The sequence below is a fragment of the Schistocerca nitens genome, chromosome 3 (assembly GCF_023898315.1).
Source record: "Schistocerca nitens isolate TAMUIC-IGC-003100 chromosome 3, iqSchNite1.1, whole genome shotgun sequence".
NCBI classification, from domain to species: domain Eukaryota; kingdom Metazoa; phylum Arthropoda; class Insecta; order Orthoptera; family Acrididae; genus Schistocerca; species Schistocerca nitens.
The window spans coordinates 820,363,227-820,381,461 of record NC_064616.1 but is presented as its reverse complement, the minus strand read 5'-3'; positions in this window follow the sequence as shown (position 1 = coordinate 820,381,461).

Genomic DNA, 18,235 nt, shown 5'->3' with positions numbered 1-18,235 from the left:
TCCCAGACGTGTTTCGCCTTTTTCCTGTTCTAAGGCATCATCAGTTGGATATATAACGATACCGTTTTGTTAGTTTTAGATTATTAAACAGTTCACGTCAGTAGTGGGGCAAGGCCAGCATCACCCCACTCTCCATTGTTGCGAAATTTATTCAAGATGGCGGCGATAACGTCATCCAAGATGGCAGCATGTAGACTTGGCAAAAGCACATGACGTCATCCAAGATGACGGCTTTTGGCGGGAAAATAGCTAATTGTGCTACATCCACTAACCTAACCCCAAGAAAAAATGGCGAGAAATTTGAATTTTGACGGGAAAATAGACCAATTGAACGATGTTCCCTAACCTAAGCCTCGAGAAGAAAAAATGGTGGGGGTTTGAATTCCAACAGGATAATGCATGCAAAACCGTACTTGTCTTTTATTATTATTGATTATCATTTATTAACATTCATTATTGTAGTGGACTGACAAGGCAGCCAGTCCACAGTGACGGGTAACCGAAAGGCACGCGTACACACACGCCGACTGGCGTTAAGTCTGAAACAGGATACGTGATGAAAGCTATAAAGAAAAGAACGGAGCTTCTCGTATACTTAACTTTAATTCATTGTGGTACATTTCCCTTGATAATACAAGTGAGACTCTCTCCAGATATGGTTAATGCCCTTGCTAGGTCGTAGCCATGGACTTAGCTGAAGGCTATTCTAACTGTCTCTCGGCAATTGAGAGAAAGGCTTCGTACGTGTAGTCGCTAGCAATGTCGTCCATACAACTGGGGCGAGTGCTAGTACGTCTCTCGAGACCTGCCTTGTGGTGGCGCTCGGTCTGCGATCCTGACAGTGGCGACACGCGGGTCCGACATGTACTAATGGACCGCGGCTGGTTTAAGCTACCACCTAGCAAGTGTGGTGTCTGGCGGTGACACCACATTATCATTTATTATTATTTATTGTCATTTATTATTATTTATTATTATTGACCTGTCTCCACTAGAAAATTCCCTACAAATTTAAATACCAACACAATAATGGCTGCAAAACCTTACTTAGGTTTATTATTATACATTATCATTTATTAACATTCATAATCATTCATTATCATTTATTGCTATTCATTATCATTTATTACCATTCATTATCATTTATTATCATTCATTATCATTTTTTATTATTTATTATTATAGGACTACTCCAATAGAAAACTGCACCAAATTCAAATTCCGACACGATAATGTCCCGAAAACTGTACTTCTATTTATTATTATCATTTAATATTTATTAAACATGTCCGATTTTCTCGGCGAGAAAGCCATTTTCCTTACATCCAAAACAAAAATCTATCACACGTACGAACTTTCTCCATCACTTATCTGTTTTCACTGGTAGCTTATCATAATTGCGTCAAATAATAAACTGCACTTTTAGTAACGTAACTCACGTCCTTTGATTTTGCAGGGGGGGAAGGGACTGAAGACTTTATTTCAAGCAGTACAGTCATCACTTGTTCTCCAACACAGTCAGCACACACATATTTGATATCGCAGTGCAGTCGCCACAACGTCCTCACTCCAACTGAATTAGTTCAAATCCTCGCCACCCCCTGGCCAGCACACAGAGACACTGACGACACCTGTCACGTGTGGTGGCCTGCCACTCGTGCTGGGGGCGAGCCCAGCGATCGCTCCCACGTCGTAATCATGTTTTCGCTGGACACGCAAGAACTTGCCGAGTTTGACGTGACAGCGGCCCCTTGTCCGCTCACCACATGTATTCGTCGCCTCCGCACGTTTCCCGCCAAAATTGTTTGCCTCGGAGCTAAATCACACAACGGTCGGCCGTTCTCTGCGACACTTTTGGCGCCAAAGTTGTTTTCCTGGGCACGTTCAAACCTGTCGATTCCGACAGCTCACCGTCCAACACGTGTCCTTGTGCGATCGAGTACGCAGTACTACACTTTTGGCGGCAAATTTTGCTCGACAGTGGAATCCACCATGACTATATAACAACACGTTTAGTCCGCACTAGAACGCTCACTATTTGACTCGCTCTCGCGCGCGCGTAATAACTGTACAATTGCTGCGCCGCCGCCCCGCTTACGTCACACACTTCCTCCATACACGCGACGGATATAGTCTTCTGTAAATACCTTGTAACAACAACTGTACATATAATAATTTTTTCCTTCTGATTTTCGATAAATTAGTGTAAGCAATATTTTGATTTCATTTCTTTTTCTTTTCGTGTCATTATGTTAAAGAAACTGTAAGCAACTTTCGATGTGAATATTAATATTTATGTCAAATTTCCAGCAATGCTATAACAGAATTGAAGTGTAAACCATGTTGAATCTATTGTAACGTGTTTAAAATTGCAATTGTGCGCCTGGTCCATACGTAGGCAATGTATTAGGATATGTGGAATGTAAAACCTTTGGTGAATACCCTGTCTGTAGGGGAGCGGTAAAAGGTGGATGGCAGGCGAGCGCGGGAAAATGCACACGGTCGCGGCACGGCATAACGGGCTCAGCATATAGTCGGAGTTGGGCATCGGTCTGAGAAACACGCTCTGGATCGAGGAGGCTCTCCGGGGAAACGTGATTTCATTGAGCCTCGGATGTGCCGTTTCCGACGACTATACAGCATGGCTATATTCTATAGGCACTAAATTGAAAAGGATTGCGACGCTAAGAAGAAGCAAAGTGCCGATACATCAAGAGCCATAGCTGTGATTGTATGTGTGCTTTGCGCCTCGCCATCTCGCTGCCCGCCAACCGCCGCATCGACACGAACAGGTTGAATCTTTAGAATTGTATTCGTGTGGACCAGTGTTAAATTTGTTCCTAACTGTTCAATAATAACTTAACTTTTACCGGAATTGCCCTATCAATTAATTATCCTCATCACTAACCTAGACAGGGTCCTTTCCACATGTTGTGCAATCCGACTGTCCCGAAATGAAGATTTAAAGTTTATGTTAATAAGAATTACCTGCAGACCTATCTATGCTAGAAAGATGTTTAAGGAGCTTTATTGTTAATGAAAATATAAGCAAAGAACAAAGGTCTGACAAAGTTGGAAGAGTATTTTGGAATTGGTTTAGTAATGAAGCTTAATTAATTTGAGACGAAATTAATGGTAGTTAAATGAGGAATTAATAAGACAAAAAGAGTAGTAACTCATATATAGTAAATCTTGAGTGCTTAATGTTTCCAATAGTTAATAGTTTCAACACAGCGATCAGAACAGTTTCAGCCCCCCCCCCTCCACTCTTTTCTTTTCTATTCAGTTAAATTCTGAAGTGTACTGAACTGATTTGACCAGCAAAGTTAAAGTCAATATAAAACCTAAATTTATCAGTGTTTTACCCTTATTAAAATTGACATTGTATGTGTGTTTCAAAAGTGCTATTTCTAGGGTAACCTATGCCCGATTTCAGTCGGATCAATAGACAAAACGCAGTTTGTAGTAATCATTATAGTGTAATGTTGTGTATTTATAGCTTGTCCAAATTAGTACAGAAAGGGATAATATTAGTTCAGTAGATTTTTCTGGTTCTAAAATTTTCCATATAATGCAGTATTACTACGTGTTGTTATGTTTGTACGTACATTCACTTGTACAAAAGGAAAACTCACTTAATGGCTAATTAGGCTGGCGACCGTATTATTGACAATTGGTAGCATCTGCTGTGTATGTTTCTTGCCGGTCCTAACGTATAGTTGCACTTTAGACTTGCTTGACGTATCATTGTTGTTACTGAGTGGGTGTAAGTCTGATTGTGCCTCCATTCAGGTACACGCGGTCAACATATTTACTAAAATCCTTTCTTATAAGGTGAAGCCCGTCAACTTACCATAGTAAAGGCTTTAATAAGTATCGTACGCAGTAGCGTAGACGTTACAAGTGGCTTCCCGGTGACAGGACATCCAGTTGTTGTCGGTCACAAATTAAAGTGAATACCGAACAGTGGATGTTCAGTGGCACGAACTGTAATAACATTCAGTAAAATAAATAGCAGTGAACGTCAAGTACAGTGGAGAGGTGTAATTGGCATTCAGTATGGACAGGAACGTAAACACGGTAGATGTGCCGAGCGTAATGGAAAATGCGGCTGGCAGTAGCAGGAGTTTACGCGGCCAGATAACAGATGGCGTTAGCGGAAGACAATTGGCGTACATACAATATCATGAACACGTTAACGAACAGATTGAAATGTCGAGATCGTCTCGAACACAGCAAGGGATAAAACAGGAAATAGAGGGTTACTTTGCAGATGATAGTGGGTATGTGAATGAATCCACTGACATGTTTGATTCACCACAGATAAAGAAAGAACCGAAAGAAACTTCTGAAGTAGGATCGGAACACACAGATTCCGTAGAACAAAACAGTGTGAAAATTTTAAGCATGAACGATTTATTTGAACAATTAACCAAACAAATTGCAGGACAGAATGATCAGCTTCAAAAACAAGTCGGTAGTCAGGTTAGTCAGCTTAAAACACACGTTGCCGAGCAACTCAAAACACAGAACGATCAGCTTAAAACACACGTTGCCGAGCAGCTCAAAACACAAAGTAAGCAGCTCAAAACACAGAACGAGCAGCTTAAAACACACGTTGACGAGCAGCTTAAAACACAGAGCCATCAGATCAAAACACAGAATGATCAGCTTAAAGCACAAGTCGAAGAACAAGGAATTAAAATTAGTAAACAAATAGAACAGGTAGAACAAAAAGTGGGTAATTTAAGTTCTGTGGTAAATACTATGAAATTTAAAATTGACACAATTAACAAAAATATGGATACTATGCAGGGGGAAATTGACAACATTATCAGTAGGTTTGATGTTGAAATCCTCAACATCCAAGAGAAAGTAGAGCCTCTGGTTGAAACAAAAGTAGACGAAAAAGTTTTCGGTCTTAAAACTGAGATCGTAAACGAATGTCAACACGGAATCTCACCAATTGAAAAGGGCAGTTTCAGACACTGAAAGGGATTTAGGTGAGAAACTTACCGGATGTGTACAGAAATGTGAACAAAATACTTCGAAAATTCAAGGCAAAATTTTCGATCTTGAGAGTAAAATTAAAGATAGACCTGGTTTTGTCTGTAATGGCACACCAATTACGAAGCTGTTAGAAGGTGAGGAACGCTTCGATCCCGCCAAGAAACATAATGGATGGCATCCGTTAGATTTCATCAAAAATTGCGAGAGGATATTTCCTGAACACTTGTCTGATGAGGAAAAGATAAACGTAGTAATTAGCGCCTTAGCAGGTGACGCTAAGCGCTGGAGAATTATTCTGAATTCCGAACAAATGACGTTAGAAGAATTTAAGCAAAGGTTTACGGAAGAATATTGGTCCAAACAAAAACAGGATCATTTATGGTGCGAGTTTATCATGGCCAAGCTTCATGATAACAGGGGCAGGAATTCATTGAAAGATTTCTGCGAATATTGGTACCGGAAGTTGACACACTTAAGAGGAAGAAGATCTGATTCTGAAATAATATGGGAGTTATAAAGAAAGCCTCCAGAAGATTCAAAGAGATACGTGGGAAGCAATCATCGCAGCTTCCAAGCGTTTCTCGAAAGGGGGCGCGAAAGTCGTGCCAATTATCAAAATTTTGGTAACCGAAATAACCGTAATAATGACGAGAGAAATGACGGCGAAGGGTTTCGCGTCAATATGATACAGAGAGGTAGAGGTAGAGGCAGAGGAAGAGGAAGTTATCCAGGTCGCGGTAGAGGATACACCGCGCAAAATAATAACGACGCGGGAAACTGATTTCCGCGAACGTTGCGGGCCAAACGGAAGCGGACAATATATACCGGCCCCGATTTAAGAAAAGTTACCGAACTGACAGTAATGTTATGAGACAGGTTAGAGACAGGCGTGGAACGACGCAACGTGTTGTTGCAAAACAAGCGTCAGGTGCGAGCCAGAATGAGTCATCTCCGCTGTGCAGAGCGCTACTTGTTAACAGGCGAGTGGAGCATCAGAGGGCAACGGCCCAGCCTAGCAGCACAGCTGTTCAGAGAGAAGCCGCTAGCAATACGACAGCAGTAGGTACGAACATAGCCATAAGAGCTGATGAATATATTACAAGTGATAATTCCGTGGCGAAGGAAATAATAGATGAAACTGTGAATACACAGAGAGGTGCGGATAGCAGTGTTTGCAATAAAGTAAAAGGCGAGAATGAATTAACAGAAGTAACTGATTGGCGTGTGCAGATCGATGATCTGTACAAGGGCCTAAAGCAATGTGAGTGGGAGGATTTTAAGAAGGAGTATGAGGTAAAGAAATTAGTTAGTGGAAAAGGAGATAGTAGGGACGTCGATAAGGTGACGTGGCCCGAGTTTAAGGAGGAGAGAGTAAATAGCGCCGCGCAAAGTACGCGTGCTGCCGATAGGACGAAGGTGAAAAATAGGAAGGAATTGGAGGACGAAATCCTTAGCATTGACGAGGAAGTAACTTCTGTTAATGATCCGCCAACAGTACAAGCTGCTACCGAAAGGCACCATGGGGAAGGGACAGGTGATTACCTAAAAGTAATTGAAGTCCACAAGGATTACACGAAATATGAATTAACAGTAGATGTGAGTAAAGCTGATGATGAGGCCGTTTTGCCAAAAGAGGATACTGAGTTAAAATCAAAGCCTGACCAAAATACAAAGGAAGAACTTAGTGCCTGTCTCAGAAAAGCTTTTATGTTAGAACCTGAAAGCGATCTAGAATGGTCGGATTCTGACGATAGTTCAGATGACGAATGTTTCGGTAATAGTGAAAATAATGGGGATACAGTTAATTGTGATATTGTACCTAATGATGACGAAGTTTCAAAACAAAATCCAGATGTTGAGACCGAACAAAGAAAGAAAGAGCCACCTGACGACTCAGGGTCTATTTTACAAAGAGTTCAAGTAATTAATGACTTTGAACTCCCGGAACCAAAGAAACCGCCAGATACAGGTGAGGTGAATGTTAAAAGCATATCTTGGGACGATGTTATCGTCGACCCTGATTTGCTTAGGGAAGACCACAATAATGAAAAACATTCGACGGTGAAACAAACTGTAATACCAGTTGAAATTTATAATGTGAAATTGCAAGTACTTCTTGATACTGGATCTCAGATAAGTGCAATCTCCCAGTCGTTTTTCGAACACATTTGTAATAAGCCTGGACTAGTAATTATGTCAGTGACGGGTGTAAAAATTGTTGGTGCTACGGGCAAGACTAGCAAGCCGGTAAAGAACCAGATTTTGGTAGAATTTAGTATAAAAGGACAAACATTTGAACACGATTTTTTGGTTGTGCCAGACTTGAGTACTGAAATGATTCTGGGAATAGATTGGTTAGATAAAGAAAAGGTTATTATTGATTGTAGCCAGGAAGTGATCAAAATTAATAATGCATCTAGGAATTTGGAATTAAAATTTGAGGAAAATGGGAAGGTGTTCGATTCAGAAATTGATTCTTTATTGTTGGAGATCGACCAAGGGAATGATGGTTTGACAAACATGTATGAGGTGTACCATGTCCAGAGGTTAATAGATGAGAATGACAAGCAGGGGTATAATTTTAAAGAAATTGTGGGAAATTTGAAGGAGATATCTCCTGATCAGAAAACAGAATTGCTTGATATTTTAGAAAATAATAGCACCGTATTTTCGGACAAACCTGGCCTAGTTAAGAACTTCGAATACCAGATTGAGACCATAGAGCATAAACCTTTCTTTGTAAGACCGTTTTCGATACCCATATCAAAGAGGCAGGCTGTTCAAGCGGAAATACATAAAATGATAGAATGGGGTGTAATAGAACAGAGTAGCAGCGAATATAATAGTCCCCTAATCATCGTGAACAAAAGGGATGGGGGAGTGAGAGTAGTTATCGACGCCAGGATTTTGAACAAAATTGTAAAGAAGGAAATAGACAGACCTGAAAATCTGGACGAAATGCTCCAAAAATTTTATAACGTGAAGTATTTAACCAGTCTGGACATGACCGCCGGATACTGGCAAATCCCATTGAGTAAAGAATCCCGTAAATATACCGCTTTTCTATTCGCCGGGAAATGCTATCAGTATAAAGTAGTGCCATTTGGGCTTAGCACTTCTGTAGCAGTATTTATTAGGACACTGGACTTTGTATTGGGGAGAGAATTGAGTTCCCGGCTAACCATTTATGTAGATGATTTACTGATTGCTACAGAAGAATGGCAAGAGCATTGTGAATTATTGCAGAAAGTTTTTGTTGCTCTACAAGCAGGGGGCATGACACTTAAGTGGAAGAAATGTGAATTTGTGAAGTCGGAAATAAAGTTTCTGGGGCACATTATTACTACAACCGGTATTGGCAAAGACCCGGAAAAGTTAAATGCAATAGCAGGGTGTCCAGCTCCTAGAAACAGAAAACAGTTGAAAGCCTTTTTAGGTTTATGTGGTTTCTATAGAAAATTTGTCAAGGGGCAAGTTTTTAATAGTCCTCATTTGAATATTATACTTAAGAAAAATAGTGCTTTTGTGTGGACTGAAGGGTGTAAGAGAGATTTCGAAAAATTAAAAAGTGAACTTTTGAATGACAATATTTTGCATCACCCCATACTGTCAAAACCTTTCCACATGAGTACTGACAGCAGTGCTTATGGAATTGGTATAGAAGTTTTCCAAGAAATCTGTGATGGCAAAGAAATCGAACATAGGACTATCGCGTTTGCAAGTAGAACTCTAACAAAATACGAGAGAAACTACACTATCTCGGAAAAGGAAGCTTTAGCCATTATATGGGGGTTAAAGAAATTCAGAAATTATATGTGGGGCCATAAGCTCATCATACATACTGACCACAAAGCTTTAACTTTTCTTAAAGATTGTCGTTTACTTAATGGCAGGCTAACTCGTTGGGCTCTGTACCTGCAACAATTTGATTACGAGATTTGCTATGTTAAGGGTACTGAGAATTATGTGGCAGATGCTTTATCTTGATTGCCTAATGGTATGAGTGAAGTGCCCAATGAAAATGGTGAAGAGGGTACTTTTCAGATAAGGTATATGAAAGAGGTTTCAGGAAAAAGGAAAATTGAGCAAATATGTAAAAATATGAGATACCATCAGAATGAGGATCCGACATGGAAATCTGTGAAGGTAAATTTTGACAGTGTGCAGTATCCTCAAATTAAGAAATATTACAAAATTTTTAAAGGCATTTTATATAGGAGGAAAGATTTAGTCACTGAGGAATGGAGAGTATGTTGGCAACACCAGTTTGATACTGACGTCATAGATTATTTTTATTTAGCATAGTGGGCCGAAGAAATGTTTGAATAAATTGAATAATGTAGTAGTGATTGCTGGTAGTGTCAGCAAGAAGGTAAAGGAACGGATTTAGTCGTGTGATGTCTGTCAAAAGGCCAAAGTACCGAACAAAACTAGTAGGGGTCCAATGCAAAGTACATTACCTGAAGACACCCTAGACTTATTATCAGTTGACTTATATGGTCCCCTCCCAAAGACTTCGGGAAATTGTGCATATATTTTAGTAATTTTTGAAGTATTCTCAAAATTTGTGAAATTATACCCCTTGAAAAAAGCAACAGCAAAAGCTGTATTTATTAGAATGGTCGAATACTTCAGAACCATCGGGAAACCCAAGGCAGTACTATCTGACAATGGACCCCAGTTTATATCCAAAATTTGGAAAGAAGGAATGGAGAAAAATGGTGTGGGGGTTAAATATATCGCAGCCTACCATCCTGCTAGCAACCCGGTTGAAAGGTACATGCGAGAAATCGGGAGGTTGTGTAGAACGTACTGCAGTCATAACCATAGAGCCTGGGGTAGATTTGTATCGGATTTTGAGAATGTCATGAACACATTACATCATGAAACTACTGGGTTCCCACCGGAAGAAATTTTGTTAGGCGGCAGAAGTAAAAGTTTAATTGAAGAAAAACTAGAGTTTCCACCTTGTACAAGTTTGGGGTTGAATCAAAAGAAAGAATTAGTCAGAAAAAGGGCAAAGCAAAAAGCTGAATCTAGATCTAAAAGACATGATAAAAATCTGAAAGTTTCAAATTTTAAAATTGGGGATTATGTTCCTTTAAAAACCCATGAAAAGTCTAGTGAACTGAACCATGAAATTTCCAAATTTAAATATATTTATAATGGGCCGTATATAATACAGAACATTCCACGCGATAATGCTTACTACCTGATCTACCCAAAATCCAAAAAACCTTTATGTGTAAGAAATGTTGTGGACCTCAAACTGTATGTTCCTAGGAGTGAGTGACATAAGTACACTCAGAAAGAAATTTGCAGTAAATATGCTGTATCCTATGCTGAAACTATTTATTCCAAATGTAACAAATCTTTGTAAATGTATGTATACCATTGACAGTGTGCTAATGTAGTTATGTGAGTTTCAGATTACCAAATGCACTATAAATGTAAGAATGTATGGAGGAAAGGACTGAAAAGGAAAGGGAAAATGCACACGGGCGCGGCACGGCATAACGGGCTCAGCATATAGTCGGAGTTGGGCATCGGTCTGAGAAACACGCTCTGGATCGAGGAGGCTCTCCTGGAAAACGTGATTTCATTGAGCCTCGGATGTGCCGTTTCCGACGACTATACAGCATGGCTATATTCTATAGGCACTAAATTGAAAAGGATTGCGACGCTAAGAAGAAGCAAGGTGCCGATACATCAAGAGCCATAGCTGTGATTGTATGTGTGCTTTGCGCCTCGCCATCTCGCTGCCCGCCAACCGCCGCATCGACACGAACAGGTTGAATCTTTAGAATTGTATTCGTGTGGACCAGTGTTAAATTTGTTCCTAACTGTTCAATAATAACTTAACTTTTACCAGAATTGCCCTATCAATTAATTATCCTCATCACTAACCTAGACAGGGTCCTTTCCACATGTTGTGCAATCCGAGTGTCCCGAAATGAAGATTTAAAGTTTATGTTAATAAGAATTACCTGCAGACCTATCTATGCTAGAAAGATGTTTAAGGAGCTTTATTGTTAATGAAAATATAAGCAAAGAACAAAGGTCTGACAAAGTTGGAAGAGTATTTTGGAATTGGTTTAGTAATGAAGCTTAATTAATTTGAGACGAAATTAATGGTAGTTAAATGAGGAATTAATAAGACAAAAAGAGTAGTAACTCATATATAGTAAATCTTGAGTGCTTAATGTTTCCAATAGTTAATAGTTTCAACACAGCGATCAGAACAGTTTCAGCCCCCCCCCCTCCACTCTTTTCTTTTCTATTCAGTTAAATTCTGAAGTGTACTGAACTGATTTGACCAGCAAAGTTAAAGTCAATATAAAACCTAAATTTATCAGTGTTTTACCCTTATTAAAATTGACATTGTATGTGTGTTTCAAAAGTGCTATTTCTAGGGTAACCTATGCCCGATTTCAGTCGGATCAATAGACAAAACGCAGTTTGTAGTAATCATTATAGTGTAATGTTGTGTATTTATAGCTTGTCCAAATTAGTACAGAAAGGGATAATATTAGTTCAGTAGATTTTTCTGGTTCTAAAATTTTCCATATAATGCAGTATTACTACGTGTTGTTATGTTTGTACGTACATTCACTTGTACAAAAGGAAAACTCACTTAATGGCTAATTAGGCTGGCGACCGTATTATTGACAATTGGTAGCATCTGCTGTGTATGTTTCTTGCCCGTCCTAACGTGTAGTTGCACTTTAGACTTGCTTGACGTATCATTGTTGTTACTGAGTGGGTGTAAGTCTGATTGTGCCTCCATTCAGGTACACGCGGTCAACATATTTACTAAAATCCTTTCTTATAAGGTGAAGCCCGTCAACTTACCATAGTAAAGGCTTTAATAAGTATCGTACGCAGTAGCGTAGACGTTACAACCTAAGTACTTAATTCCATTTCCATTTTAATCATATTAAATAATTCCATTTACAACTTCATATACATATGCAGCGGTGTTCAAGTACCTAATTTCAACTACTTTTCGAGGACCAGACAACCACCTCTTCCTAGGAACCAGCACCGAGTTTGAATTCTGGCAGTAAAGAAAGGGCACTTGTACCAACCTCCTAGGAACCAGTGCCAAGTTTGAAATCTGTCAGTAAACAAAGCTCACTTGCGATCCCGCCACCAACCTAAGAAAATTGTTGCAAACAAAGCTCATCACCACTAAACTAAACCACCAGGACTCAACCTCTTCCTACACGTTTTGGCTAAAAGGACTCACCATGCACTAGGCCCATGGATGGAGGAACCAATTTACTTTATTTAGGAATGGAGTGTATGTATCACACCAACATGTTCCACACCATGCAGACCTGCAAAACACTTCTACATAAATCATTTATAATGCTCTAGACAGATGCTTGCTAATTGTAAACAGTTAAAAATAACTCATAGCACAGCCTAGAGACATGCGAACCGCTCGTAAATAATGCAAAACATTTACATCCAAATAGCCAAACAACTGCTAATTTTTCGCAATAACTTCAGTGCATAGGTTGATGGAAAGAGGAACGCGTGTACTTTAATTATATGCGACATATCTTTTGAAAGTTTTGCTTCACATAGGTTTCGATATGTAAGGCTGACCTAAGGCATGTTCTGAACTCTCGTAGTGCACTACACTTGGCAACACAACCTCACCCATCAAGATATTCATTCCAATCCAGAGCTGTAACCTCTCTACATTAAAATTTGTCCAGTTATTTGTCGACTCACTCACAGTCTGACAAGATTGCCGTTGTTGCGCAAAAACAGCTCAGGCTGCGCTGTGGTGCTCGGGAAAGTAAGGAAGGACTGCACTCTATTTATTTCAAGCCCTTTTATTTAGTAGTGGAGAATATTTTTCACAAAACACCCTCACTGATCCGACTGTGGTCATCTGACACAGCCCACAAACACGTAAACAGCTCATAATTTCACCACACAATAGCAAACAGCTCTTAAATAATGCAGTACACAATATCAGCAGACGAGCTCTGTACTCTTAAACTCTCCAAATAAAGCGCCGCACTGCGCACAGACATGCTCGCAAAATAGTGCAACAGACTCGCCCAAACACCCCCAGCAGCCAAACCGACCAAAAGTCTCTGCTCGGCCTCCCCCAAACGTGACCTCAACACAGTCACATTCGCACCTAACACCGGAGAAATTGATATCGCCTATGCGCTTTAGATTACGCTATAAGGCAGGCCGCGCACACGTTCGGTCGGCGGGGAAGGGCGTTCCAGAGCCTTCACTCGTTCAGCTTCCCAGCTCTCGCTCGTGACAGCTGACCAGAAAGGGCACTCTCATCTGACACACGTGATAGCTGCATTTTTCTTCTCATGCATACCGCCGGCGTCTCAGGTCTGGACCTGCCTTCACGTGTATTGTCATAATAGCTCATAGCTCGTTGACACACACGATTAACGCGGTTGGGAAGACATTTACTACTCGCATGCAACCGAGATGGTGACGGAAAAAACAATCACTCTGATCTGCGCTTCAGGCACTTGTAATCATTGAGAACACTCTATTCATTTTTTCGAACAATTTATTTAACCATACAGTATATCTATCACGCTATCACAAAACACCCACCCAGATGTGCCGTGGGCCATGTTGCACAGCCTACAGACATGCACTCAATCATAATTTCAGTACACACTATAGCAAACTGCTACTAAATAATTCCTCACACAGATGTGTAGATACGCTCAGTACTCGTAAACTATCCTAATAACGAATAGCATAGCCTGCAAATCCGCTCGCAAAATAACTCAGCAGGTGTGCACAGGTAACCCCCACTCCGCACCCTGCCCCCATGATCGTGTAGTCACCCATCCGTCTGATTTCAGACCTCGCACAGCCCCTGCTCGGCTTCCGCAAGCGTGAGTTGGCCTGCTCAATGCGCTCGTCAGCGGTCAAAGCACACACATACGTCCGTCCAGGACCGCGATCCGTCACAATCCCGAGCCGCGACCACCGAACGCGGGCGAAAGTCAACTTTATATCAACGTAGCATAATTCCAAAGCACAGCCACCATACGCTAGAGACATCAAAGCAGGACATGTCTTTACCTCCTATGACACTGTAGGACACTGCGCATTGCTCCTCACACGACATTACACGGCCCTTTAACTAAACATAGCTACACATCCCTGCTCTCTCCTCGTCCAGTGATCAGCCATCTAAAACCTTCTCAATATTATTCTTACATTACAACATTTTTCAAAAAAAAAAAAGATATATGTTACACCTCCCACCGCACCTGACCTCACACACTTCCCACCATCAACATACGCAAACGTCCTCAACCCTATCTTGACACTAATATATCACACTACAAATCATGTCCATAAATCAATTTATCATTCTCATCTCCTCTTTTTGAATTACAAACGTAGCCTCTATCTTAATACCAATCAACTCATCTTTCTCGCACTTTCAACAGTAAAATTAATTTTACACACACGCAGAAATACAAAACGCAATTCAAGAGTCAAACTTTTATACAGAGCATCAAGCACATACAACACTCACACCAATATTCAAAGCCTGGTCCATATTTACCACCTCCACCTTGAATTAAATATTATTTCCATTGCCGCAACATTCTGCCAGCGCTCGATTTGTACCTATTTTTCAGCTCTTGACTGTTGTCACTAGCAGTCGAATATCACTATCTATAGATTGCATAAATTTCCACATAAAAATAATCTCGCCACGCTGTTTAGAGACTCCTATATCCGAACACATAACATCATTCAACTATCCCTTGCTCTTATCTAATAACTCATCCATCAGGTCTGGGGGCAATGCAACCGCTTTCTGTCTTTCTTTCTTTCTTTCAGCAGCAGACAGCTATTTTTTTTACAGTGGTAGCAAATTTGCGCCATCAACATAACATCACCATTCGCGAAACATATCTTCAAATACGTAAACACACTTACTCAATTAACCAGCGGCCCCGCTGAGTACATGACCTTCAATATTACAGTTCTTAATCCAATAACCACCAAAACAAGTACTAAATGCTCAAACTAATCCCATAGCGCCTTACAGAGGGAGTGTTCCAGCGCCGGCGGTGGCATGTCAAAGCCACATAGCTGTCCATATAAACAGCCCCCAGGATCAGATTGCTGAAGTGGGCTCTCACTATACGTGCTCTCCAGCTATTGTCTAACGACATACAGTGCACAAATGGATTCCTGAATAGCGCAGATCTGTATCTCCCCCTTGCATCTCCAACAGGACATGTAAACAGTGTCTACCCCCAGCCAGCGAACCCGACCTTATTCACCCTTCACTGAAACACTTGCATATGTAAAACCATTTTCACTCCTGCCAAAACTCACTTAATAATAAAAAATCATTCTCACTTTCAAAGCATAGATGAGTATGCATTTATCTTCACCCATCTGATCTCTGCAATTGAAGTCGGAGAAAGACATATGGCTCTGGGCACTATGGCACTTAACATCTGAGATCATCAGTCCCCTAGAACTTAGAACTACTTAAACCTAATTAACCTAAGGACATCACACACATCCATGTCCTTAAGCAGGATTCGAAACCGCGACCTTAGCGGTCACGGAGAGAAAGACATATCTATTACCTTCTGCAACCTTTCTGTAAACAGAACGATCTAGGTTATTACAACATGACCTTGTTTTGACCGTCAGACGGAAATGCGCGCAATGCTGTACGCTTCAAACTAGGTACAAGTACAACAGATCCTCAACACCCTATCATCTTTATCCTCTACCATCAAACAGGGAAAAAGTCACAAAGGCACCAAATTGATCCACCTCCAGCCCGCACAAACAGAATTCACAGAACTCCCCCGAATAACTCAGAGTGCGACCATCCAAGAATTCCTAACAGCTCGCCAAGTCCGACACCTCAAACTACAGATGCCTATATGAACAAGATCATATTAAATATACACACGCTGCAGATACCCCTTTAAAGTTTGATCACCCATACTCTAAGCGAATGAGAAGCTGCCTCTGCCCCTTGTTCAAACAGTGTTTTCCAACACGCATTTGCACACTGCCGAGCAATTCGTCTTTCTGCCGCGACTTCAAAGTCAGTGTCTGGTTCTAAACAGACCTTAACATGGACTGATGCACGGCCTCTCACAGGAAACTATAGCTTGCACCTTGTAAATCATATTCTTACAGTCGATAGTATAACATTCAATGATTTTAAATAAAGGATAGCCACAACACAAGGAAACTAGAAGAGCCTGCTGGCGTTGTAGCGACTTCCCTCGAAAGTGATTGACCACCTCTACATTTAAACTCATATGTCGCAGTGACCGAATAGTTTATAACTCTGCCTTCCATTTCTAGTGATTGGTCATTGTTGCACACAAGTACGGGATCACCGATCTCGGTGCTAGCAACCTCGGAAGTTGCGGTCCATCAACCAAAATTTGTCCCATAACTCAAGCAAGCATTGTCAGTCAGTCATTATGTCGTACCCAATGCACAGATGCGATGGATAAGACACCACCGATCTACAGTAATATTATCCATCACAGCTGATATCGCGAAAAATTTTACAGTAAGTCCAACACTGACCAATCATGTGACAGCTTGTTTTCTTAATTTCAGTATCATAGCTAAACCATACATCCTCTACTTTGCAAGTATCATTGCGAACATTCATAGATGACTGCTCAGCACATCCATTCACACTTAATTCTCGAACACATAAAGACGATTAAATTATACCAGACAACACTATACATGTCTCTAAGACCTCGCGCATAGTACTCGATCAATCTCTCTGCGTATGGTGGTCACAGAGCTATCTACTCATCTTACGTTAAACGATCATCCTTACTTCGGCATTGACCAACCTACCCCGCAAAATCGCTGCCCAATTATTCCTACACTCCACCTCTCTTGACTGAATAAAGCTTTTCTAGTCCTAACCCCTCCAAGTGCACCACATTTCTCGAAATGTAATCAAGTCTTCGAGCTTAGCACACCATATCGAGCTATAGTAACAGATCTCAAAGTGCCTTAATTTAATAGCATACAGTTAAGAAGAACAAGATCGGAGCGATATTTATACACAACGTATTTGGATACATTTTTAAGTAAATCATCCAATCTATCATGTGTAAAGTATTGTTCTAGAGTCCATGATCGGTGCATCGAAGGTTCCGGTAGGAGAGAAAGAGAGAGAGAGAGAGAGAGAGAGAGAGAGCATAAACATACACACACTCCTAAGACTAGAACGTCCAGCACTTAAAAACGGGCAACAACCTTAGATCGCTTACGTTTCCGTCCTGTCAGACATACATCCTTCTCCCCGCTCACCGTACGCTGAGCTATCTCTGCCCCAATAATAAAACTTTTCTTTTCTATGGTATGAGCCCAATATAGCCCTGCGGACACTTCTAGTGCCCAATGATCACACCAGATCACGAGTCAGAAATAATACTATTACTCCATCAGGTCTATATAAAAATGATAGTTATTAGCAGCTGGTACATCCTACAAGCAAACAGATACGCGTAACAGTAGCGTCAAACATGTGAAAATTACAATTCATCCCGTCACCTACTCTGTAAACACCTGTATATCGGGTAAGTGTGTACACAATGATTACAGCCCCTCAAAAACGCCCACAGCTAACTTAGTTATGACGCTGAGGTCTCGATTTTACACCCAGCATGCGACAGGGTGGGGATCACGTAAATCAAAGTGTGTTTAGAGGTATGTGTCAACTTTCATCACACGTGAGATGTAAGTCGTCTGATGACCGACGGGTTCACCGTTAACGATCGCAAGTAGACAGTGCTTTAAACCACATACCGAACACGTAGCCGCATGCGACTAGAACGCTGGCTATATCACGTGACTAACGCATCCAAATAGAGTACTGGAAAAAAAATTTACCTTTAGCAGCTTGTCCTTCTCTAGAATAAATGAGTCAACGTTTGAATCGTACCTAGTTGCAGCTCTGTCTCAATCGATCATCCCGTACACCCTCTGTTATCATTTAACACAGATGTGAGTTTAGACGTGAATGATTCTCTGTCCTCCTGAAAAGCATCAAATACAGTATTCAACTCGCATGTATCACTGCTACCTCAACAGACATACACTATAATACGAACTCAACGAGAAAAAACTGACTGCCTTCCTTATTCCGCTCGCTTCGATCTCATCGTTTTCCTGCATTCCTCTTGTTGCCGCA